The 25,544-nt window shown below is 41.1% G+C and overlaps 1 protein-coding gene across 1 annotated transcript in view; it reads right to left on the reverse strand.

The window, feature by feature from the left end:
* Positions 1 to 1,108: 1,108 nt before the first annotated feature.
* Positions 1,109 to 25,544, reverse strand: part of SCAF8 (SR-related CTD-associated factor 8) — a 100,751-nt gene continuing 76,315 nt past the window's right edge. The window contains exon 22 of the mRNA XM_010581870.1: positions 1,109 to 1,727. The gene's annotated coding sequence lies outside the window, so the exon portion shown is untranslated. The remainder of the gene's footprint in view (positions 1,728 to 25,544) is intronic.

Raw genomic sequence — 25,544 nt, forward strand, 5'->3', positions numbered from 1 at the left:
AGGACCACATTAATTTTTGAAACGCAATGTGCAGTCTTTGCTCACACAAACTTAATTGCTACTTGAAGAACATTTTTGTAGTTTAAAATTTTGTCTTCAAAGAAGAAAATAAGAAGGAGGAAGGGAAAAGAGTCTAATTGGCTTTTAAACTCTGATGTACATATGTTCAGCACAATACATCACACACACAGCAAATCAAAGCCAGCTTAGACTCAGCCCTTCTTGCAGCTTTTTCCTCCCATACCTTTCCAGGATTACTAATTAATAGAGACCAGATGTCAAATACTTTAGTATGGCCTTAAATCCGGGATGCGAAGAGCCTGATCTCCTTATTGCCTTGGGGCCTCGCGTGCAAATTAAATTTAAGCATCACTATTGACTTGCTAACATTTTGTATCCCTCTGCCCTTTAACCTCTTGTAAATAATGACACAAAGGACAACACGGTCCAACCACACAAATACCTTCCTCTAACATTTTTTTGCCAAATCTTCTTCTAAACAGGGAGCAGCAATAAGCAGGATTCCGATCAATGACTTGCAGGTATAACATAAAAGTAGAGAAAATGATGAGAAACAAAATTTTGAATTTAGATCTTTATTATACAGGCCCAAAGCTGTGGTCACCATGCAGTTACACTGTAATGGGAATGACCTTGCTGAAAGGATCTCACTAAACAAATGTAAAGAGACCACAGACTACAGCATTCCAAATAACTGGCACTTTAATTTTTGAAAGAGCAAAAATAAATAAAGGAATGGCAAGTATGTCCTTTTCACATATGGTGGGGCATATACATACTCCTTCTTTTCTATAGCTATTCAAGAGACAAAATCAGCAAACACTGCCTGAAAACGTAGACCTTTCACATGAGGGCTCAGCTAATTTAGCTGTTTCTCTCCCCTTGGCTATTAGATCAAACACACATTCGGATAGGTGCATATGCCAAAAAAGAAAGGCAATGTATTTTTTTGTATTTCATTTCTACTTCCTGCCCTTTCCTCCCCCTTCCGGGACACTAACAGGAAGTAATTGGAGAAGTCTAGTCAAATAAAAGCCCTGGAACTTTTCCCTTCTAGTTTTTCATGATACTCTCATAATTTAGGGATTCATCACAAATCTAAAAAGGTTCAGGCGTCTCACAAGGAATTCATCACCTCTGGAATATAGATAGCCACAGTGAAGAGCTGCACATAGACTGCACACATAGTGTTATGTAAAAGTGGTTATCTTTAAAAAAACAAAACATTTTTTAAAATTTGTAGATCAAAACAAAGCATGTCTTATTGTCTACAGGATTTTCTTGCAACCTGTTCTTCAATTATTTGCACTAGGAGATGCTACAAATGGTATTAGTTACAATATACAGTCCGCTGTCATCTTCTGGTCCAGCAGAAGAACCTGTCTCTCCGATGGACGCAAAACTGTTCATCTGAGCAGATCATCCTCAACAGCACAAATATGGTCTAGAAACTCATAGAGTTTATGGTTTTAATTTATAAAATTAAACCTGCCCCAGACAGGTAATACTGGTTTGTAAGTTTGCCATCCCTGGGTTCTGTCAGAAACGGGGTACTGAGGTGCTCAGAGCCGTCTCAGTCTGCAGCGCTGGGATCCTTCTGGCACTTCAGACCCAAGATGCGATGTGATGCACGCTAGAACGGGCGCACTTCTCACTTAACTCTGCAGAGCCCGGGACATGGTAAGCTGCCAGAACCTCCATCTTGCCTGTTGACAAAAGGAACAATAACTAGTCATCACTGGTTGCTGGAGTGTAATTCTAATTTTTAAAAAGCCCTACAAATGAGACTCCTTTTTTTTTTTTACCAGGCAACAGAAAATGTTTCATAAATAACAGATTGGGGATAAAGTTTACAGTCTCTCTATTAGCCACAGGATGCTTATGATGGAGAAAGGTGTCTTATACTGCATGGTTCCTAAAATATTATCCAGGATTAAACATACCATTGTTTTAAAAATATTATTAGTTTTCCCTTTCAGTGTCCAGTAGCTTAGTACTTTAAAATCTTCATTAAAATGTAAAGAATAATTTTTAATAGCAGATTTTCTGGCTAAAAGTGCTGTATTGTCTCTCACACACACTGTACACAAGATACAGTGTAAACAATTTAGAGGATTAATAAACAATTAATAATTGAATAAGAATCCAACAGACTAATAAGTGGCTTATGTAAGTTTGGTGTAGAACTATCTCACATATCGGTCATGTGCATTTATGTATTGATAACAACTATTCATCATAACAGCTATAAATCCTTCACAAATGACTCACTGAATGGGCTTCACAGAACTGAGGGTCAGAAAAGACCACTAGATTTCCTACTCTGATATCCTGCCAATTACATAATTTTTCCAGATAGCCCTCTGTGAAGTCCAAGCACTTTGGTTCTCAGAAAACCAAACTTCTAGTATCACAGACTGAGAAAAGGAAAGACCAAGAATACGCTACCAATGTAAATTTGCTGGAGAATAGGTGGAAGGAGAGGCAGAGGTACCTCTGGAGGGTGATTCACCCACTCCTTAGGTAATGTCTAAAAGGTGTCCATCTTTTTTCAATGAACTACAAGTAGACAAAAGACCAAACTTTCTTATGGCTAGAATTGAGTGCTTTGTATCCTACCACAGGTATCTGACTATGTTCACCTATTTATTTCACAAAAACCATTCACAAAGCCATCAGACCCTAGTAATTTTCAATCAATACTGACACAGGCAAAATTAGAAAAAGTATAATCGCTGTATTATCATACAGAAATCACTAAAGGAACAGGGCTAGCAGGTAATTTGAGAGATCGCTTTGCCCATCCCTGACCTATGCCATGCCTGCTGATGTTTGTCTAACCTACTTTAAACATCTGCAAGGCTGAAATTTCCATGAATTCCTCCCAAACAACCTATTCCAGGGCTCCACTTTTCTTTCCTTGCCACTTGGATTTTTTTTCCTGATGCTTATACTAAATCATCCTTGTTGAGATCTAAGCCTATTATTGCTTTCCTGTACTGACAGCATACATTGCAGCTAAATCCCTTCCTCTTTAGAGTCACCCATTGCCGTATGAAGGCTGCTAGCATGTGTTCCTTTCCTCCGCTCATCTCTAGACTAAACAACCCTTCAACCTTTCCTTGAAGGCCTATGTGTTTTAGATCTTTGAGCCCAGTTTTCTCTCTTCTTGGATCCTACCTGAGCTGCAGTTCCTGCAAGTGGGTAAAGTTCTGCCACTGAGGCCTTATCAGTGTCGAGCAGAGCAAAATAATTACATTTTACGCTTTATTACTCCCCTTCCTATAGCCCACAATAGCACTGGCCTTGTTTGCAGCAGCACAACATCCTTGGTGCATGTTCAGCTTGGGATCATTATGACACCGGGTCTTTTCTACAGAACTGCTGCTTGGCCAGTTGTTTCCCATCTGTATTCATGTGCAGCTGATTATGTCGAGCTGTATGTACAGTTCTGCATTTCCTCTAATTTAACTGCTGGAAAGCTGGTATTTTCTAGGCTACTCTGCTACTTTATCAAGGCCGTTTTCCATTGCCTTCCTTCCAACACGCTGCTTCTGCTCTGTGAATTTATTAAGCGTACTTTCTAACCTTTCATCCAAGCTGTCAGTGAGAATACTGAATAGTACCAGAACAAGGAAAAACACTTGCAGAACTGCACTTAATGGTGTATAATTGAGAACTACTCTCTGTGTATGGTTTCCAAATCATTTAGGCACTCACATAATAATAATTTATTCTAGCCCAGTTTCCCTACCACACATGAGAATAATAACAACTGAAATATTTTGCCATATAGTCTTGTTCAAATAAGGCAGATAATAGTAGTAAATATGTTTTAAAATGAAGTATTGTATACACATTGAAAATGAAAGTATTATGGAGAAAAGATTTCAAGTGAGAATACAGTTTTGCTGACAACTGATTTTAAATCCATATAGCTACTTTTATGAAGTATGTGCTCTACTGGAATATTGTTCAATTTAGGCTTAATGGAAGTCTTTCATAGCCTCTTAAAATTTAGTTTTGTTCAACAGAAACTTCCACTGAGAAAGCAAAAAAGACATACTACTACAATACCTCCTTTGGAAATAAATCAGTTGCACAGCTTCACAAAACTCCAAGCTGCAAAATTACTGTTTACTACTTATCTTGCATCAGTTCTTGATCAGAAACATATTGAACGAGGACTGCTAACACCAACAGGACTGATCGTACTGAGCCTTTCAAAGAAAGGATTACCATTTACATGAATCTTTATGGAGATGCGAGCCAATTCCACAAATACAGGAGGCACAGACCACTCTTGTTACGTAATTTGGATTATTTGGCAGACTTTTTCTACTTCTCATTCTATGATATATTCTGTTTATGCTATCTAAGCTACTCACAAAAGTGAAATAACTTGCTTCCTCAGGGGCAGACAGTTCCTTCCTTCCCAGTGATGTACAATATTGTATTTTCAGTTCTGGACTGGAAGAATTAGAGGCCAGCAGAAGTTGAAATACAAACTAGTCAGTAAATACAACACAAAGCCCACTTTGAATTAACAAGAAATTTGATTTGATTTGATATTTAGGGATATATCCCGTTGGATTTCCAGTGAAAAGGAGAGAGAGACTGACCTTCCTCTGAAAAATATGTGGTTACAGAGAGACAGCAGCATAAAGAGTACATACAAGTACCTTCAGCTTTCTCCAGTGGAAAAGAAGGAAATAGGAGAAGGAAGGACGGATGAGCCAGCCTGACCCAGGACCGCTCGTGACGTACAGCCCACTGTCTGACTGCTGAGGCAGAGAAGCACTCCCACAAAAAACTCGCTTGTTACGGGAAGTCAAAAGTCCTGAGGCTGAGATAAACCAGATGTCTGCGCCTCTCTGAGTACAGCTCTAGGGATTTTAAATTATAAAGATTTAAGAGATTTCACTGAGAATTGTAGACATCCAGATACCAAAATTGCTTTCGACTTTTTGTCAGTCAGGGCTAGGATTTCTGACCTTTCCTGGGATCAAGACTTTGCTAAAAATGAAAGGGAAAGACAAACTGCTCAGTCAGAAACACAGCTGAGAGAAAACCCAGGCAGCAGCTAGCTCAGGAGCAGAAGAGCTGATACCCTGCTGATATGGAAAGATGTACGTGTCATGGTGACTTCTCTCTTAAAAGATCATCATCATCATTCTCTTTGTGATCCAGAAACAAAATCCGCTCGGCTTGTCTACTTTGCAGGCAAGGAAAGGTGAACCGCTAAGGGGTGAACCTTGCTTTCTGTGCACCGGCATCACGACACAGCCATCTCCCAGCAGAGAAAGGGGGGTGAGGGAGACTGCACCGTCCCACTCGGTGGTTGAACTGTCCCATCTCTGTGCAGATATGCAGATCTTGCCTATGATATGGGAATGGGCTGCATGTGCTTTGAAGAGCTCTGAGCTCTAACATGTGGATAGGACACTGCTTCATTCCTGAAACCTGCATATGAGCTCACCTGAGTTAGTTTCCCAACCCAGAAACACCGATCTGATGATATCCCTCTGGGGAAAAGGCAGGAAGAGGAGAGGCACTGGCCTGTTGGCACTGCCTGGGTCCTGCCACCGGTGGGACACGTCTCACGGACCCAAGGGTAGGCCAGGCTGAGCACAGTCGAAGCCTGCAACATGTGAGGCAAAGCTGGGCACATGATGTCAGAGATGTACCCAATCTGTGGGCAAAGAAACAAAGTAGATGGGTTGGTATTACTGTGACCTGAAACCATCTAGGCTGGAAATAAAGACAATTCTTCTGCAGTAATTCTATGACAGTCCAAAACCCTTGTATAATACTGCTGCATGTTTCTGAAACATCCAGGGCAATTTTTTCCTGAGTGACTGCTGCTTTTCTGCAGTGGCTGAAGTCGCACACAGAGATGCAGTTCCAATGCGCATAAAATCTCTTCTTATGCCTCAAACAATGTGTAGGAGAACCGCTCCAGTCCTGTGGAATGGGGTGGGGGCACTCACCTCACCTGGGTTGAGTACCCATGGATGGGACTCAGTTATCTATGTTTAGGTGTCTAGTGCCTTTTCAGATGCCCTAAAGGTTTCCTGCCTCATTAGCATGGGAACCATCAAGACATCTTTAATGGCATGAGGCACTACTGTTTAGGCAAGCAAACCCATGATAAACGTCACATACCCAGCCGCAGTTATCTAGAGCCAGTCAATGATGGGAGGAGAATTTGTCCCATGCTCGCCCAAGTGTCTAACACAAGCAGCAGGAGCAGCCGTGAGAGGTGTGTGGGTGTCCCACCCCCACTATCTAGCGCTTGCTCTGTACTACAGAGACAAAACAGTCAGCTTCGCAGTGTAAATGTTTTGCAAGGGTAAAGTTAAGTGAGATGAGTCCCACACATTTTTTTCAAAAGCAGAAATAGGAGTCTGTATATAAAACAGTGTAATGTTAGCATGTTGATTGACAGAGTGAAAATTAGTAACACTCAGTGTAACTAAGACTGAAGTTACCAGATAGAGATTAATAGCAAATGCAAAACTTTTCCTGATGTTAGCAAGCAGCATAAAACCTACATAATTTAACTGACTTCGAATTTCGGTGAAAGTTTATGGATAGAGAGTAGACTACTGATAATGAAATACCTCGATCTGTTTGTTCCTTGAAGTCAAATGTCTTAGCCTTTACACTAAGGAAATGCTGATGATTGTATATACTTGAATTAAATTATGAAGGCCCTGTCCCTGATGTTAGAGAAGACTCTATCAAGGTAATAATAATATTTGGAACATCATGTGATGCTATATATTTTGCTGTCATATCTAAAGAGGCAGTAGAAAATTTGAAAATTATGATGATGTTTTATATGACTCAATCTAAGGAGTTTTTTGGGAAAAAATGAGTAGTGATGTTCAGTATCTGAACTGCTGTATTATTTCTGTACCTGTATACAAAAAGATTCTTATAGTTAATTTTTTTAAACAAATTAACAGGCAAACATTAAGCAGAAGTATTAGAATATATCTAAGTCTTGATATCATAAAGATATCAGGGATATAAGAATAAAGGGAAGCTACAATGTGCTAAACTCAAATTACACTTAATTACAATGGATAACAAAATCTCTAAACTTTTAAAGAATTTATTTAGAAATATATTTCAAACCTAACAAGGATCCGCCAGTTTAACAATCAGATGAAACAGTTTAAAATGAGAAAATCCTAGACTAGACAGAAATAGTACTATATCCTATTCTTTAAAACAATTTAAAATCATTAGAAAAAATCCTATATGACATGATTCAAAAATCTGCTTAACTTTAAAAGCTTTTCTGCATTGAATACGGTGGTGTATGTGACATCAGTTAGAAATGAACAGTCGAGCAGCAGACTGCATTCTGTAGTTAAGACCCGATTAGGGTACCAAGTGATAATCAAGTTGCCAGTCCTCCAAAATACAGGCTGGGACCCAGCAACTTTTTATTGCGGTGGGTGAGTTCTGTGCTGGAGGGGGAATTTCACAGCCTTGCAGTAGTTTCCCTGGTGTGTGACTGAAAATGCATGTACTGCACTGCACAAGCCAACAACCATAGCCACCTCTGACCTCTTCACTTTCTTCTCCTCCTTTCAGGTAATCTATGCCTGGTTTTTTTCACTCCATACATATTTTCCTTCAGCAAGAATTCTGTAATCCAAACTATATTCTCATTGGAGCTGTGCAAACTCTGGCCAAACTCAATCCTTGCCTTTATCAAATCCAGTGCTGTCAACTCTGGAGAGTTTCTCGTGAGCTCTATGATGTGATGATTTTCTGTAAAGCTTCTCCTTCTGAAGAGAGCTGCTCACATGAGAATCTGAGTTTTTTTGTGGAAGGTGGCAAAGCTGAGCTGCATAATCATGCGGACCACACCCGTACGAGACGTAAACAGCATGTGGCAATAATGGGATAAGATTGTGAGGCTATAATAATAGCATAGGAGCATATATAAATTATAGAGGCTGTTAATATATTTTGGAGGTCTTTAAGGACTTTGTTTGGCTGCTTAAAAGTAATTGTTCATGATAAAGCAGAACTCACACCTTGCTTAATGTTTTTGCTTAACGTTGACCTATTCTCTGATTAGAGGAATGAGAAGATGGGAAAGCCCCAGAGCCAGTTTGAGCCAGGAAAAGGAGACATAGTAACAACTAGCCTAAAATACAAGAAAGAGAAAGAACCTGTCTAGACGCAACAAAAAGGACCCAATGTGAGAGAAGACCCCAGACCCGAATATTACTACTGGACCAGACTACGGTGTGAGGGGCAGGAACTTAGATTGCAAGGGTGTAAGTGCCCAGGCATGTTAGTGTTTGGAGTCCCTCTCTGGAGGCAGCCAGCTGGAGCTGCCTAAATTTGTGCACCACAGATAGAATTACACTTTTTATTTTGAAGGCCTTGATTAGAGATGCAGCTTTGGGGAACTTAGGGTCAAGCCTGAGGGAAGAAGCAGCACCCAAGGGTGAGTGGTGTGTGTGTGAGGAGTTGAAAGGGGCACCCATCAGCTCACTGGAGTCACCCGCTGCGAAGGGACTCCGGTCCGAGCAGTTAAAGTCTTGGGTGGTGTATCTGCGACTCCTTGACTGGTGTGTGAATGCTCGGGCAGTGCCTTCTTGCTCAACAGTTTTCATATTTTATTTTCGTACGCTTTTAGATGCAAAGAAAAGGTGCAATATGTGATTTTAGGTACTGATAGGCTCAGAAGAGGCTGAGAAAAACAGAAGGCAAAATAAAAGGGATTTCCAGAGCCTTAATTTTAAGATTTCAAGATTTTGAAGCCAATCTCATAATTTTTGAAGCCACAATTTTGGATGTTTGACATCTGCAAGACAAGAAACATCCAGATCTGCTGTCTTTCAGCTTTGCAGGGTGAAGCAGTTACCCTGCTCTGCCTTGCCATGAGGGAGACAAAAATTTATGTTTGTTTTGGGGTATGTCTACACAGTTACATGACTGAATCTTGACCACGAGCCAACTCTTGACATACTTGCTAGAACACTTCATCTACATTCAAGCCAAACAGTGCTCATCAGGGTAGCTACAGTATGGCAGAGGGTGTGAGCTGGAAAATGCAAACAACACTTCAAGGTGTTAATGAAGAGCAGCCTTAATCTCTCCTCAGCTGGGCTTGACTGCGGGAATGCTTCTGGTTTGCTTCAAGGCAAAGGCATACCCACAAACACAGCAGAGGCAGTTCAAGCGAACCCTGTTGCGCTGCACTGAAGCAGTGAGGATGGGCTCACAGACTCAGGCGGTGCCCAGAGTCAGTACGCACGGCGAGAGCATCCCCAACCACACTGCCACACGTCCCGTGGGAGAGCCGGGACCCCACAGCACGACTGCTCCCATGCTGCATCCGTCCTGTGGGATAAGCCTTAAACTAACCTGGACCTCTCTGCCTTGCAGGAGCCAGGGCAGCCTACAGGTGGCTGTGACTGATTTAGGGAGCTGTTTGCTGCTAGGGTCCAGGTGAATGTAATTTGTACCAAACTGCTGCTTTCCCCTGGCTTGAGCCAGCGGGGAGGGGGAGCGCTCACTGCCAGCACCTCTCTTGCCTGACAGGCAGGTCGGGTGCCACTACCTCCCAGTTGTGGGGCTGGTACGTTCCTGTAACTGGTAGCACTGGGACAAAGTAGATAAAAAGTCATTGCATAATTACTGAATATCAGCTGGAATCAGCTAACAAATTGTTTGCCAGCAGCACAGAGCAGGTCCCTGTACTGTCTCAAAGCAGTAACTGATGGTTGGGCTTCCAACAATGTGGAGGAAGCAAGCTGAAACCCAAATCAGCATCCCTACCCTGAAATGGGCTTGAAGCTCTTACACCTCTCTGAGCATTTGTCAGGGCTGTATCGCACCAATGGCTTGCGGAGATCCCAAGACGACCAACAAACCTAGATTCTTCTCTCTCACAGCTGAAGTGTCTTCTTGCTTTTTTACTATTGTGTCCTACCTTACTGAATACCTACAAGCACCTGGTTCCCAAAGGCAATCTCAGGAGCATACAAAACTGTCCATAGTCCTTTGCTATGTGGAATAGGAGGGCTACAAAGTAGGGGAACAGAAGACAGAAAGGTCTCAGCATGCAGGCTCCTCCTATTCCTTTCCATTAACTGGCCAAGCACTATCCTAAAAGGTTTTTTCTTCTTAACATCTTTTTGCTTACTGTTGCAGAAATTCATTGCTCTGATGGCTTAGAATCTTTTTTTCTAATTTGCAGCTTACATTTATTCATGACCAATTTATATCCCTGAGGTTTGTGTCTACAATAAGCAAATTTTCTAGTTTTCTGGGTGTGCACTGCTTGAAGGCAGTTAGAGAGACTGTGATCACAGTCTCTTTCCCAGGCTTCCTTTTACTAGGTTAGGTCAACATCTGTTAGCATCCTCTTGCCTCTTAGTCCTCCTGTTCTTTCCCTAGCTTGCCTCCGTGTCTCTTCCAGTTTGATTTAATCTTTCTTGAACATGGGTGATGAGACTTACATACTTTATCCTGCAAAGGCCTGTTTAGGAGGCTGGTTGTTAGAGTCCCTTGGGAGGCAGCCCTGAAGGGCAAAGGAGTCCAGGAAGGCTGGACATTCTTCAAGAAGGAAATCTTAAAGGCGCAGGAGCAGGTCATCCCTATGTGCTGAAAGATGAGCCAGCGGGGAAGATGACCAGCCTGGCTGAATGGAGAGTTCTGGCTGGAACTTGGGGGAAAAAAAAAGAGTTTATGACCTTTGGAAGAACGGGCAGGCAACTCAGGAGGACTACAAGGATGTCATGAGGTTATGCAGGGAGCAAATTAGAAGTGCCAAAGCACAGATAGAACTTAATCTGGCTACTGCCATAAAAGACAATAAAAAATGTTTCTATACACACATTAGCAACAAAAGGAGGGCTAAGGAGAATCTCCTTTATTGGATGCAGGGGGAGACACAGAGACAAAGGATGAGGAAAAGGCTGAGGTACTTAATGCCTTCTTTGCCTCAGTCTTTAATAGTAAGACCAGTTGTTCTTGGGGTACGCAGCCCCCTGAGCTGGAAGACAGGGAGCAGAATGAAGCCCCCATAATCCAAGGGGAAATGATTAGCAACCTGCTACACCACTTAGACACACACAAGTCTACACACACAAGATGGGATCCACCCAAGGGTACTGAGGGATCTGGTGGAAGTGCTCACCAAGCCACTTTCCTTCATTTATCAGCAGTCCTGGCTAACCGGGGAGCTCCCAGTGAACTGGAGGTTAGCAAATGAGATGCCCATCTAGGAGAAAGGCCAGAAGCAGTATCCAGGGAACTACTGGCCTGTCAGTCTGACCTCAGTGCCAGGGAAGGTTATGGAGCAGATCATCTTGAGTGCCATCACACGGCATGTGCAGGACTACCAGGTGATCAGGCCCAGTCAGCAGGGGTTTATGAAAGGAGGTCCTGCTGGACTGACCTGATCTCCTTCTACCACAAGGTGACCTGCTTAGTGGATGCAGGAAAGGCTGTGCATGTTGTTTACCTGGACCTTAGCAAAGCCTTTGACAGCATTTCCCACAGCATTCTCCTGGAGAAACTGGCTGCCCATGGCTTGGACAGGGATACTCATAGCTGGATAAAAAACTGGCTGGATGGCCGGGCCCAAAGAGTTGTGGTGAATGGATTTAAATCCAGTTGGAGGCTGGTCACAAGTGGTGTTCCCCAGGGCTCAGTATTGGGGCCAGTTCTGTTTAATGTCTTTATCAACGATCTGGATGAGGGGATCGAGTGCACCTTCAGCAAGTTTGCAGACAACACCAAGTTGGGTGGCAGGGTCAATCTGCTCGAGGGTAGGAAGGCTCTACAGAGGGATCTGGACAGGCTGGATCGATGGGCTGAGGCCAGTTGTATGAAGTTCAACAAGGCCAAGTGCCGGGTCCTGCACTTGGTCACAACAACCCCATGCAACGCTACGGGCTTGGGGAAGAGTGGCTGGAAAGCTGCCTGGCAGAAGACGACCTGGGGGTGCTGGTTGACAGCCACCTGAATATGAGCCAGCAGTGTGCCCAGGTGGCCAAGAAGGCCAACGGCATCCTGGCTTGTGTCAGAAATAGTGTAGCCAGCAGGAGCAGGGAGGTGGTTGTTCCCCTGTACTGGGCACTGGTGAGGCCGCACCTCGAGTCCTGTGTTCAGTTTTGGGCCCCTCACTGCAGGAAAGACATTGAGGTGCTGGAGCATGTTCAGAGAAGGGCAACCAAGTTGGTGAGGGGCCTGGAGCACAAGTCTTATGAGGAGCGGCTGAGGGAACTGGGGCTGTTTATCCTGGAGAAAAGGAGGCTGAGGGGAGACCTTATCACTCTCTACAACAACTACCTGAAAGGGGGTTGTAGTGAGGTGGGGGTCGGTCTCTTCTCCCAAGTAAGAAGCGATAAGACAAGAGGAAATGGCCTCCAGTTGCACCAGGGGAGGTTTAGATTGGATATTAGGAAAAATTTCTTCACCAAAAAGGTTGTCCAGTATTGGAACAGGCTGCCTGGGGAAGTGTTTGAGCCACCATTCCTGGAAGTATTTAAAAGACATGTAGATGTGGCGCTTAGGGACATGGTTTAGTGGTGGACTTGGCAGTGTTAGGTTTACAGTTGGACTCAATGATCTTAAAGGTCTTTTTCCAACCTGAACAATTCTATGATTCTATGATAAAGGCACTGATAACTTCACTATCTCTACTGGAGATACCTTGCTTGATATGGCCTAAGATAGCATTTTACCTTTTTTTTACACAGGTGTATTACACCAATGGCTCAGAGACATCTCACAACTAATAAACATACTTTTGTTTTCCCTCATTTTACTGTCTCCAAAGAGTAACTGCAGAAACTGTGTTTATTTCTTTAAATGCATGACTTTCTATTTGTACTACTGAATTTCATCCTGGACTTTCAGCATCTCCTTTGGATGAAAGGCACCTATCTGCAGTTACCCACTAGTATTTTACCAATCTGTAGAATGAATGCGTTTGCTGCGTCTACATGCTCCTCTGCTGTCTAAGAATTGTGTCTTTTGCCTGGCTTTAGCCACACAGTGGAGACCATCAGCTTCCTTCCCATGTGCCCTTTGCAGTTCCCACTCTGCAGTGGAAATACCATTTCCAATAGCTGTAGTGCAGGAATTGCATCCCTGGTGAATTAGAAATATATGAATAGCCATGAAAGGTGAACCTTGCAGCCTAGTGCTTCTCTTAAGATCCTGAAAATTGCTTGGAAATATCAGTCTACATTTAAATGTAATCACTTATATTTAGCTTTAATTAATGCCTTAAATAACTTTATTTTAGGTGCAAGTTATGATCTGTCATTACTTGTGGTTTCTCTGTGACCTTAGCTGCTATTGATCAGAAAGCCAGTAATTCCAGTGCTGATTTTGTCTTCTTGGGCCTGACACTAAAAACATTTTGGCACCTTTAATTAAAATTTATGGATTATGTAAACAGAATGCCTCTTACTCCCATACTCTTGTTATTCTATAAATGTCTCTGTACTGATGGTAGATCTATGCAGTATTAAATAAGCAGAAGATACTCTTCCTGTAGGTAATTTTCTTTCAGATCATTAACTCCATTTTCTAGTCAGCTGTCTCTCTGCAAATTCTAAAAACATTGATCGAATCTACATTGGTGTTACTGCGCATCCATTTCAGTTATTCCAATCAAATACCACAAAATAGAAAAAGTGCCTCAGGTAATCATTATGGAACGACAAAGCTTCAGGGCACAGGCAAGGCTCTTGCACCTGTTGAAGAATATTGGCTGCTATTATGCCAACTATGGTCTCCCAGCGACTTACTATTAAATCCATACTGGAGGTTTAACTGGATGAACTGTTCAATAGATGGTGCTTCTATATTTACTTATAGTACATTTTAGATATTTTAGAATGCCTAAATCTAGCTCTTAAAAAACCCCCAAACCCTCTAATATCCTTTTTAATAAAAACCAACTCAAATAGTTCTGTATAAATAATTATGATAATTAGCAAAATACTTAAGTAAGCAGTATTATTCACATTATTGTAAGAACCAGAAAAAATCTTAATGGAGAAGACAAGATAATTTATTATTTTACCAGCTACTGAGCTCACCTTTCTCTTCTAAAATACAGACCCAGGCACTCTTCATGTCAACACAGAAACATCTCCAGCACCACTATTTTTCTCCATTAATTCTGACAAAGACTTTGATCTGTTTTTAAACAATGGTAGTTGCATTCACTTGATACCACTGCTTTTATAATGATCCCTTTTGCACATGCCCATTTCTAAAATCTTGTGAAGTTCCAAAGTTGTCAGGCATTCAGTATTAGGCCCTTAAAAATCTCTAGCTTTTTTAAACATACTATTGTCAATAGACACTATTTTTTCAAGAAATGGGAAAATGAAAGTAAAATTCAACTTTAATTCCGCAGAGACAATATTTTTTTCTAAAACAGACAATCACTAGAGCTAGAGTCTTTGGTCCTCAGCTCCAGCACAGACCACACAATCTACAGAAAGTTATCCATCAGCTCCAGTCAGCGGAGGAACGCATACTGCTCTGGATGCCAAGGATCTTCAGAGAGCAACATAGCCAAATTCATATCATTCCTGTTCACCAAAGGATTTAAACCAGAAATATTCTTGCTAATTACTACAAGCTTTTCTTACTGTAACTACCACCATAATTCTGAAGAGATCTGACATTATGCAAAGCATGAAAATATATTAACAAGTTGGTTGAGGCAGAGGAAGATAAAGAAACTTCAGAGGATAGTTGGTTTCTAATCACATTAAGCTGTCAAGAATATTAAATTCAAAAATAATCTGAAGACCCTTAATCTACTGTGAAGACCCATTCTGTTTCTTTTGAACAAAAATTCAGCAGAAAGGAAAATTCCTTTACTGTAAGCAAAGCTTTTAGTAAATAAAACAAGGCATTGCAATACAAGGTGTTTAAGATGTGCTAAAAAGAACAATCTATCTTAAAGCCAAAATAGCATTTAAAAAAAAACCAAGAAAAGGAAAAAAACCCCAGTAATTAACTTATTAACTGTTAGGTCATGCTCTTTGGCTCATATCATGAATAGAAAAATCTTGCTTTCAGTATTTCATTAGTAATTCTGGTATTATAAAATGAACCAGTATATATTTTTTCTCTAATTGTAGAACGTGTTTCTGCAGTGATACCAATAGTTGGAAAAACATACATACTGCAGAGAACAGATGCATCTGACCGGAAGTAAATACATACAATACAACGGAGAAAATTAACCCTTCTCACTCAATCAATCCAAAGAAAACTTTATCCCCATAGCTACTTTAATCATTGAATTCCTACTTATGTGGGCATAAGATTGGTGGAATATAATATTCACCTAAAATATATACTTATTCTATTTCTTGAGCAGTTTCAGCCTAGGAAAATTGAGTCTGGTGCCTTTAAATACAACTTCTTTGGAGATTCCCAAGAATGTAGAGGACTTTCCAAAAATGTCATCTGTAAAAGTTTTTTTTGCGAGTGCAGTGCTGCCAAATATTTTTACCACTGAAGAAATGCTATTTCAGCTGCATTTGAGCAAAGTAATAGTGGTAGCTAATGACCTACTCAGTTAATCATAGTTATTAACTCCCTGGAAATGCCTCAGAATACAATAAATGTTTTGTTTTCTTTGTGGACTCTTAAATTACAGGCATTATATAATACCCATGATATACAACCTATGAGTACAAATACAAACTGAATCCAAACCCACTCCCCTAAAATAATTCTAATATTTGGAGCCTCTGAAGAAAGAAAAATGCTGTTATTACCCACAGAGCTACTGAAATAGCACTGATAGCAGGGTAAGAAATGGCTATAAAGAAAGTTCTGGTTTAACTAAAATGTGGCTATTTGTCATCCATTTACAGCAGTCTGAAATAACTATTACAGAACATTTTTTAAACAAAGAAAACGAGAAACATGCTCAAATAGCTGAACCGCATACATCCTTTCGTAAAGAAAAGAAGGCTGCAGATGTAGGGTTGCAGTGTGGCCCATAAGAGAGATCAACCATGAAAGTTTTCACTCTTGAGACCAATGCTCTCATTGGGTGTTCTACCAACATAGGGCTGATCTTGTTCACCTCTTTTTTTACATTCATATAGGTTGTAGAAGTCCCTGTCAGAATTAGCTCTGCTTTGTTCACTGCTCAGGGAAGATTATATTTATTACGCTGCACATTGACTACCTGTCACAAGGGTAAAGTTGTAGCTGGTTATACCTCATAGAATCATAGAATCATTTAGGTTAGAAAAGACCTTCAAGATCATCAAGTCCAACCATCATCCATGCCCACTAAACCATGTTCTGGAGTACCTTGTCTACATGCTTTTTGAATACCTCCAGGGATGGTGACTCAACCGCTTCCCTGGGCAGCCTGTTCCAATGTCTGGCAACCCTCTCAGTAAAGAATTTTTTCCTAATGTCCAACCTAGATCTCCCTTGCTGCAACTTGAGGCCATTTCTTCTCGTCCTATCTCCAGCCACCTGACAGAAGAGACCAGCACCCACCTCACTACAACCCCCCTTCAGGTAGCTGTAGAGAGCGATAAGGTCTCCCCTCAGCCTCCTCTTCTCCAGACTAAACAGCCCCAGTTCCCTCAGCTGCTCCTCATAAGACTTGTGCTCCAGGCCCCTCACCAGCTTTGTTGCTTTTCTTTGGACATGCTCAAGGACCTCAGTATCTTTCCTGTAGTGAGGGGCCCAAAACTGAACACAGGACTCGAGGTGCGGCCTCACCAGTGCCCAGTACAGGGGGACGATCACTTCCCTCGTCCTGCTGGCCACACTATTGCTGATACAAGCCAGGATGCCGTTGGCCTTCTTGGCCACCTGGGCACACTGCTGGCTCATATTCAGGTGGCTGTCAACCAACACCCCCAGGTCTTTTTCCGCCGGGCAGCTTTCCAGCCACTCTTCCCCAAGCCTGTAGCGCTGCATGGGGTTGCTGTGACCCAAGAGCAGGACCCGGCACTTGGCCTTGTTGAACCTCATACAACTGGCCTCGGCCCATCGATCCAGCCTACAGATCTCTCTGTAGAGCCTATCATGTCTTTGTGGTTGCCATTATACTGATGAGGCACAGAACCCCATGTAGTTTCTTCAGGAAGTTTCTTCCAGATGTATTTTAAAAAGCTGCAGAATACGTTTTAAAACAATGTTAGGCTACCAAGGTCAGAGCAGGCTGTGTTTTTTAGTTGCAATCGCTTTGCAGAAAGGATTAGATTACTAGCTCATAAAAATATTCCCCTGGCTACTTCAAGGAGTGAAGACAACCTCTGAAACAGTCTTCTGTTGGCGTCCTGAATGGAAGAACTCCTCCATGAAAGCACACAAAAACTCAGAAGGCTTTCAAAATTAGAATACAGACAAAGTTTGGTATTAAACACCTTTTATTCCTCCTGGAGAAAAAGATACTCGGGTATTTGCTGAAGTAGTAATCTGGCAGGCCATACAGTGATAAAAGACATTGCACAGGTGGCGGTGTTCTAGCTTTAACTTTAGTTTTGTGGAAGAACTGTTAAGAATTTAGTGATGAAAAGAAAATCACATGAAAGTGATTATAAAACAAGAGCTTCCATGATTCCTAGCAAAGGAAGAGCAGATAAATGCTCGGGGAGCACAGGGAATGCAGCCACAGCCAGCTCCAGGGACTAATCCGGGACACACCCAGGCAGAGGTGATCCCAGAGGGAAAGAGTTCAGATGAGAGGACAAGTTTACAGAAGGGCAGCACTAAAGGCAGGGCTGTAAATTAACCCAGTGCAGAGTAAGCAAGCACTATGCTATTCCAGAAGGTATTTAATTACCTTAAAGCCCCAAAGGAGTAATTTAAAAGGTATCGGTAAGTACACACGGCTTAGCATGTTGGGAGAACTGCAAAGAATTCACCATGCAAAGACACAGGGAAAAGAAAGAATACGAAATATAAGAAAAAAAACCTGCAAATGTGTTAGAAAAAGAAATGCAGCATAGAACAACCTTGCTAGTTCAAAATAAGCTCTGCCTGAGAGAATACTGCTGCTGTCACCTGGAGCTCCGCACAGGCTAATTTAGCATCTGAGTGTTGCCTTTGGTGGCTGAAATGTCAGTTCCCTTGGGTCATTGTACGCTGGCACAGTGACAAGCAGAGAAAAGTTTGACTACAACCTACAACATAACTGCTGGTTGCTCACCAGAGAGGTGGGCACAACCAGACGAAGACTTTTCATGAGGTTTCTCAAAACAAGCTAGTTGTAATTCTGATGCCTTCTGTATTTGAGGATCTGGTACTCTGGTGATAAAAGAGATTTGTAAAACCTGATGTGATATAAAACTGCGTGAGGTTGCAAGTTGTTTACAAGATTGGATTAGAATTCACCATGATCGCAGTAATTTGGATAAATGTTCTGAAATTAATGCCTTAGATCCACAAAAAGAAGTGAAAATTACCACAGAAGGATAATTCAAGTACACATGTATAGAAAGGAGACTTGCTAGGCAATTGTACTGCAAAAAGGATTTGCAGGGGAGTTACAGCTCTCTATAAGCAAGTAATAAATCAGGATGATATCTTGTTGCAGAAGAAGGCAGCCTGATATATATTCATAGTAAAACTATAAGCAAATCAAGTAATTATTTTTCCCCTACCAGCAGCAGCAAGGCCCTGACTGCATTACTATGTCCAGCTCTGCCTCCTGGGCTGTTGGAGGAAGGAGACAGTTGGAGGGAGTCCAGGTAAAAGCCACAAAAAATGATAACAGATGTAGAACAAGGGAAGGTTGAAAGAATTAGACTGTTTAGTCTAGAAAAAGCAAAGACTAAGAGAAGACATGATAACATATTTAAAATATGTAAAAGTTTGTTATGAGAAGAGGGTGGTGACTAATTGTTCTCCATGTCCATCATGCATAAGACAATATATATAAGACTTAATATGCAGTTGCAGAGAAAAGCTTTCTAATGCAAGGACGATCAGCCCAGCAGCAGGTTATCTACAGGTATTACATGTAATGCTGTCACAGGAAGCGATGGGAGCGGTTGAGACAAACACCTGTCAAGGAAAGGTATGCTTGATCCTCTCCGAAAGCAGGTGAACAGCCCAGGTGATCCCATGTGAGATCCTGTCCAGCCTTACGCTTCATGCTTGGCCACCAAAACAAGGCACAGATCAGAGCTTTCCCTGAGAGACACTAAATACCACGATGTGCATGACTGTCTGCCAGGAAGGATAGAGCCTGCGGGACAAAGGGTGGAGCTCCCAAATCTGTTTAGCTAATTAATTCAATTGGCTGGAAGTAGCAGAGAGCACCCACTCGATCACCACAGCAAGCTCTTTTACTTGTTTAACATGCTCATGCCCAGTCGTACCTTCATTTACTCCACCTTTGCTGCCAACAGCCCTTTTCACAGTTCATAGGGACTGATACAGAGTAATTAGGTATACACCACTGTGCGGCCATTGGAGAAATGAGTTGAACAGGCTCTAAAAGAAATAGGCAGGCCTGAGGCTGTAGCGATGCCTGGCAGGGACCAGGCTGGCCACGAAGGTGGTAGACTAGAGAAGGCAAATGGACTGCAGAGGAAAAGGGGTGATGTGCCAAGAGCTTGCCCCGTGGAGACTCCTGCTACAGGGGCACAGCTGGCAGCCACCGGTGCCAAATCTCCACACAGAAGCACAGAATTCAACTGAAATTAACAGGGATCTTCCAAAACAAATCCACGTGTAAGCTGGTGCACGGGGCTCATCGATTCACAGAGGAAGAGGCTGCACAGCCCGAAGGTGCTGCTGGGGTACGCGTGCAGGGGTCTTGTGCGCTGCTGCCAGGCCCCTCCACGGGTTTTTCCTGTGCTATAGTCACACAGCCTGTGCTTGACTACAGCGCATCTGGCATAAAGCGCCCTGTCTCGATTTGAAGCCTTCCCAGTAGAGCAAATCCATTTTCCAAACTACAGTGTGCGCAATCAGAGTGCAGAGCGAAACATTTCCACTTTTCTTGTCAGTGTTTTAACCTTGAACAAAATTATCTATAAAAACAAACTACTCTCCATTAAAAAAAAAAAAAAAAGGAGAGCAATGCAGACATAGCCAAAAGTCTGCTCTTATGCTTGATCACTTGTGAGGATGGGATAATGTACTGCGTATGCTGAAACTCTCTCCTCGCATGACAACACAGACTACAGCTCTTGCCCTGGGAAAATCAAATTCATGGATAAATGGGATTAGATGGATCCTGTCAAAGACTCAGTTGTTCTTTCTACTTTCCTGTCAAGCCTAACAGCCTTCTGAAAAACTTCCTTAGATTAGAATAAAAAAAATGAATTCATACTTCAACCATTTTGAATGATGATTTACATGATTTTCCTGGTATGATGTCAAAATTACTGTAATTACATTAGTATTTACTTACAAATGTAGACAACTAAGGAGACCGTACAGTTTACAAAAATTCAGATTTGAATGTTTTAATGGTCCCTGCAGGGGAAAAAAACCAATATAAAAGAAATAGTACAATACTGATACAGAAATGTTTGTAATGCAACACCCTGATTACCCTCTATTCCTTTTCAAATGTACTGAGGTAACATTAACATTTGATTGCCTAATGCCCTTTAAAATTAATTTCAATTTAACAGTTGTTTTCACCCATAACCACTTCTGGGGGGTGCACCTGTAATTCTAGAAATGACCAACAAAGCAACACTCATAAGAATTATTTCCTCCTTTGATTCCTCAGTCACTCTACAGCCTCTGCAGACCGCATTTGCATGGGTAATGGTGACTCATGAAGAATAATTCTGAAGGTGAGTTCTCTATAAAATAATGTGTAGCCAAGTGGGACATCATCAATTTTCAGAAAATGCCTGCTTTTCTTCATTTTGTAAGATTGCCTTATTGGGCATCTACTTTAGCCTCTCCACTGAATGCCAGCACCAGCTAAATGCTATGAATGCAGTAAATATTCCTCTTTCTGCTATGTATCATGTCATCTTTAGATTGCTGCAAGTTGAACAATTATTACAGACATTTATGGTGGCATAAACACTGCACTGAAGAAACTATGCTAACTAGGGACTGAGGACACAGAAAAGAAACATGAGCTTCCAAGGACAGAAAAGTTGCCCGTAACTTCCCAAATTACATGAAAGCATCCTTGTCTTTCTTAAACAGTTCTGTCAAAATCTACCTGAAAGCACACAGGATGTTCAACGAGAAGGCATCACAAAACTCCCCATTACCAGTAGTGGCAGTGGGACCCAAGTCTGTTCCTAGCACTTCTGTCACGAAACCCAACACAGACATGCAAAAAAGTTCCTCAGCTAAAACAGGCAAGAGAAAGAGTTGAAAAAAAGGAAATACTGCCATCATCCCTTTATCATGAATGGAAAACCCAGACACTGAGACATGAAGCAATTCATTCAGTATCACACTGAAAGCCTACAGTAAGGCATGCGAGATCTTAACTTTAGAGCACTCAGTCCAGCTCCCATTAAACTATAATTCATAGAATCATAGAATCACTTAGGTTGGAAAAGACCTTTAAGATCATCAAGTCCAATAATCAACCCAACACCATGCCCACTAAACCATGTCCTGAAGTGCCTTGTCTATCCGTTTTCTGAACACCTCCAGGGATGGTGACACCACCACTTAATTCATATAATGGATATTCCTACGAATTAGCAATATATAGAAGACAGGGTGTCAACACAGACAGAAATTCCTGATTCCCCTGACTTTTCTGAAATCATAACATTGATGTGTTTAAATAAGATCCCCAGATCCGTTCCAAGAAATAAAGCAGGGACGCTTCTCATCTGAAATGGGGAGTGCATAGCATGGAAACAGGAGCAGGTTAGTCAAAATGCTCAGGTGCTGAGATACAATAAGAAGGAGAAAAATAAAGATGCAATGAGGGATCAAGGTTTATGGAAGTTAATATTGTACTCTCCTCTGATGTCTGCAAAACAAGGAAGAAGGAATTTACAGAAAATCAGCAGGCACAAAACTCTAACCATCACCATAAAATTCCATATTTTGTGACTTTACTGGTTTATTTTACAAATATCTTAGCATGAGAGCTTGGAAGATAAAATAGCACATTTGTATAACTGGCCATGCTTCAAAAAGAATACAGCCTTTTTCAGCATCATACTTCAACTATTTCAAGTTAAAATCTTTAGACACAAAGTTAAGTACTGGCTTAAGTGCCTTGAGAAATGAGGTGATGGTGTGTGCAAGAGCTGGGTGGTTCTAGAATAAAGGGAAGCTTGAACGTAAGTGACATTACACTTTGTGGGAATAGAAAGGAAAATCCAACACAAAAGACTATGTAAGTACATATTTATAAGCACGCACAGAATGCTTATTTTGTGATAATCTAATCCTAGATAGGCTGATTTCAGCACAATTATGAGGAACTATCAAACATTTTTATTCAAAATCGGGTTTACTTCACAGGTGCAATTCCATCAGGACTTACACACACCTGCTGGGGAACAAAATGTGTATCTTTGAAAACTTGTGCTTTTATACTGTGTTCTGTATCACACTCAGGATGAGTAGATGCCTCAAAGGAAGGAAACGATGGACTTGCGTAACCTCTGAGAGTGAAATTACTATTTTATCTTTAGTACTGAAGGCTAGATTGCTGTGTCTTGCAATTGATTACTTTTCATAGTTATACAATTATAAGCTAAAGAAACCTGATAAAAGTAGAAACATTCGTTTCCTGTGCTGAAAAAGATTTTTCAAAAGCAAAGAATAAAATGGCAGTTTCATATCCTGCAAAACAAAAATAATCTATTATGGCAGAGGTGTCCTTTTTTAACGTGATGACACATTGATTTTTGGAGGCAACTACAATGCAGCTTTATTTTGTATAGCAACTTCCATACAAGTCATGTCTTTCTTTGAGTCTTCTTTTGTTTAAACAGTGCAGTAATTCAATAATACAGTTTCAAAGTTCATATAAAATAAAAGCAGATAAGGTAACAAATTAAGGATGTGTAGCTATTCACATCTATATCCTGACTTTCCAATAAAGTGCTGTAAATTTTAGTTTGTTTAAAAGAGTCACGTTAAATATCATACTGGACTAAAAGCAATCAGACACCAGGAGGACTGTAATTAAAACGTCAAGGATCTTGGTGACAAGATATTTACTCAGACAATACCCAGGTTTATGGACACTCATTTATAGGTATTAAAATATGGTTTAATACACATAAATAAAACATCACTAAAATCTGCTTCAGTTAAAAAATCTTGCAGCCTGGAAAACACACTTGCGTTATGAAAACCTAATTAAAAGCCAAGGAAGGTATCATATCTCAAAGTGCTAATGAAAAATCTGCCTCCTGCTTCTATCAAAAATGTGAAGTGCCACTGAAAGCAGATGGGAGGAAGAAGAATCTCAAGGAATGATTTGTGGAAGATAACACACAGAGTATTTCAGAGGATTAAACTCCTTTATGTGAAATATTTTGAAATTCGCCAAAGGTAACTCCATCAAGTAATAGCTCGCTGGTGAGAGGGTAGCTTCTGTATAACATTTTCCTAACTTTTAATACGAAACTTAGGGAAATCAACTCAGTTTCATGAAATGTTGTTTTTTTTTTAAAAAAAATTGAATAGCATTGCACATTCTAGCACAGAAAAAATTGTTTCATTAGAAAAACAAAACAAAACAATCTCACAAGCTATCTACCTTGAACCACAATGTCAGGGAAACAGAAACCTGGGAAACAGAAACATGAACTGAACAAAAGGACAAACTAGTGGTGTGTTTTAACAAATTAGACTTTAAAACTTGTCACCGCTTTATTAGTCGTGCTTACACCGAGTAAGCAAATGATCAAGTTTACATCAATAGGGGAAGGAGTTCAATCCACTTTTCAAAGTATTAATGGGAAATCAAAGGCATTTATTATTATAACAGTTAAAACACTGCTGAGTGTCTAAATGAGCACTCTCACAGCTGATCGTGTCTGCAATGGACATATTCCAATGGATTACTTCTATGCTATCTCTTGTTGTCAGCATTGCCCTGCAACCTCTTCAAATGAGGTTTGATTCTGAAAAGCCATCAACAATGAAACAAAAGTGTACAAAAGAAGGCAGGAAAGCTTTAAATTACATACCATATTTAAGTAATGTTTAATTATTGCTTTCAGATGGTCACTATTGAAACCTTAAATGCACAAAGCAACTGTGCAATCAATAGCTACCAAAACAACATCCATCCCATCCGCCATCGGCTAACATGTAAGATAAAAGGACAAAACATGCTATCTGCTCTATAATAGTAGCATAATTTGGCAGGCACCGCCAACAAAATAGTAGCGTAACTGGCAGGAACTGGTCAGAAGTTTTCTTAAATTCATCAGCCTGCCCCCTGACAAGGAACGGCCTAATAGTTTTCAAACCATCTTTACTAGAGGAGAATCCAATCTAACCATAAATACTTCATTTTGACTAAATTCTACCACAAGGTTATCTACCTGTTTATATACTTGGGCAGTGTATTTTTTTCCTATTATTAAAACTTAACTTCATACCCTCTTGAAATGAGTATGGACGGGAGGCAGAGGCAACAGCTTGGACTTAGCTCCCTGGGTGGTTTGAGGGATGCCTTCCTTACCCTCTTGGGGGCCTGGCTGAGCAGGACGAGCGTCTGCTCCCGACACCAGAGCTGACGGCCCCGTGCATCACAGGAAATTGCCGAGTGCTTTATTTGATATCAAGGAGGGATTTGGGAAGCAGGTGGGGTAGACATCTCACCAGTCCAGGAACAATTTCTATCATAACTAAGCTTTGCTCTCCATAGCAATCTCTGAGTTAATATAAGTTAGCATCTCTAGTTGCATTGGTGTTGAATATTTAAAAGATGCTTTAGAATAACAAATGTTTGTTAGGCATGTAGAACATGCCTGGAGCAATGATGGGGAACCACGATGCCCTGATAACCACAAAAACCCCAGTAATGCAGACCCTTTTCTGTGTTGGTTCCTTTCATACTTTCAAATGCAAGCTCATATTTGCGGAATAACAGTGTAAAATACAAACGTTTTACAGAAGACATACATGGTTCCTACTCTCAAAATCTCATCCCTTTTCTAGGCAGTAAAAAGTTTGCCATGTTGGAGATTGAGAATTGGATATAACAATAAGTAATTTTGTTGACTCCTTCCAAATGATACTATGATTTCTCCTGGGTGTGTCAGATTTTTATAAGCGTCTTAAAAGAAAGGTAGGAGGGCTGTAAAATAAAATGAGAAGCAGCAGGTTTTTTTGAAGGTTGCCAGGAGAGCTTTTTCTCAGCAGGACAAGCCTGAGATTTTGTGTTTCAAAGAAACTCCTTTGGGAAACATCACCTTGCTGGGGCTTTGTTACAGGCATGCCCACTGGCAGATGAGCAACAGTAGGGTGGATGGCTCATAACCTAATGACATAAGTATGGAAAAAGAAGTCTTTTCTTGATATTTGAACTGTCTTTAAGAAAGCTGACCTTT

This window comes from Haliaeetus leucocephalus, unplaced genomic scaffold (assembly GCF_000737465.1).
Source record: "Haliaeetus leucocephalus isolate CR32 unplaced genomic scaffold, Haliaeetus_leucocephalus-4.0 Scaffold819, whole genome shotgun sequence".
Classification (NCBI taxonomy): domain Eukaryota; kingdom Metazoa; phylum Chordata; class Aves; order Accipitriformes; family Accipitridae; genus Haliaeetus; species Haliaeetus leucocephalus.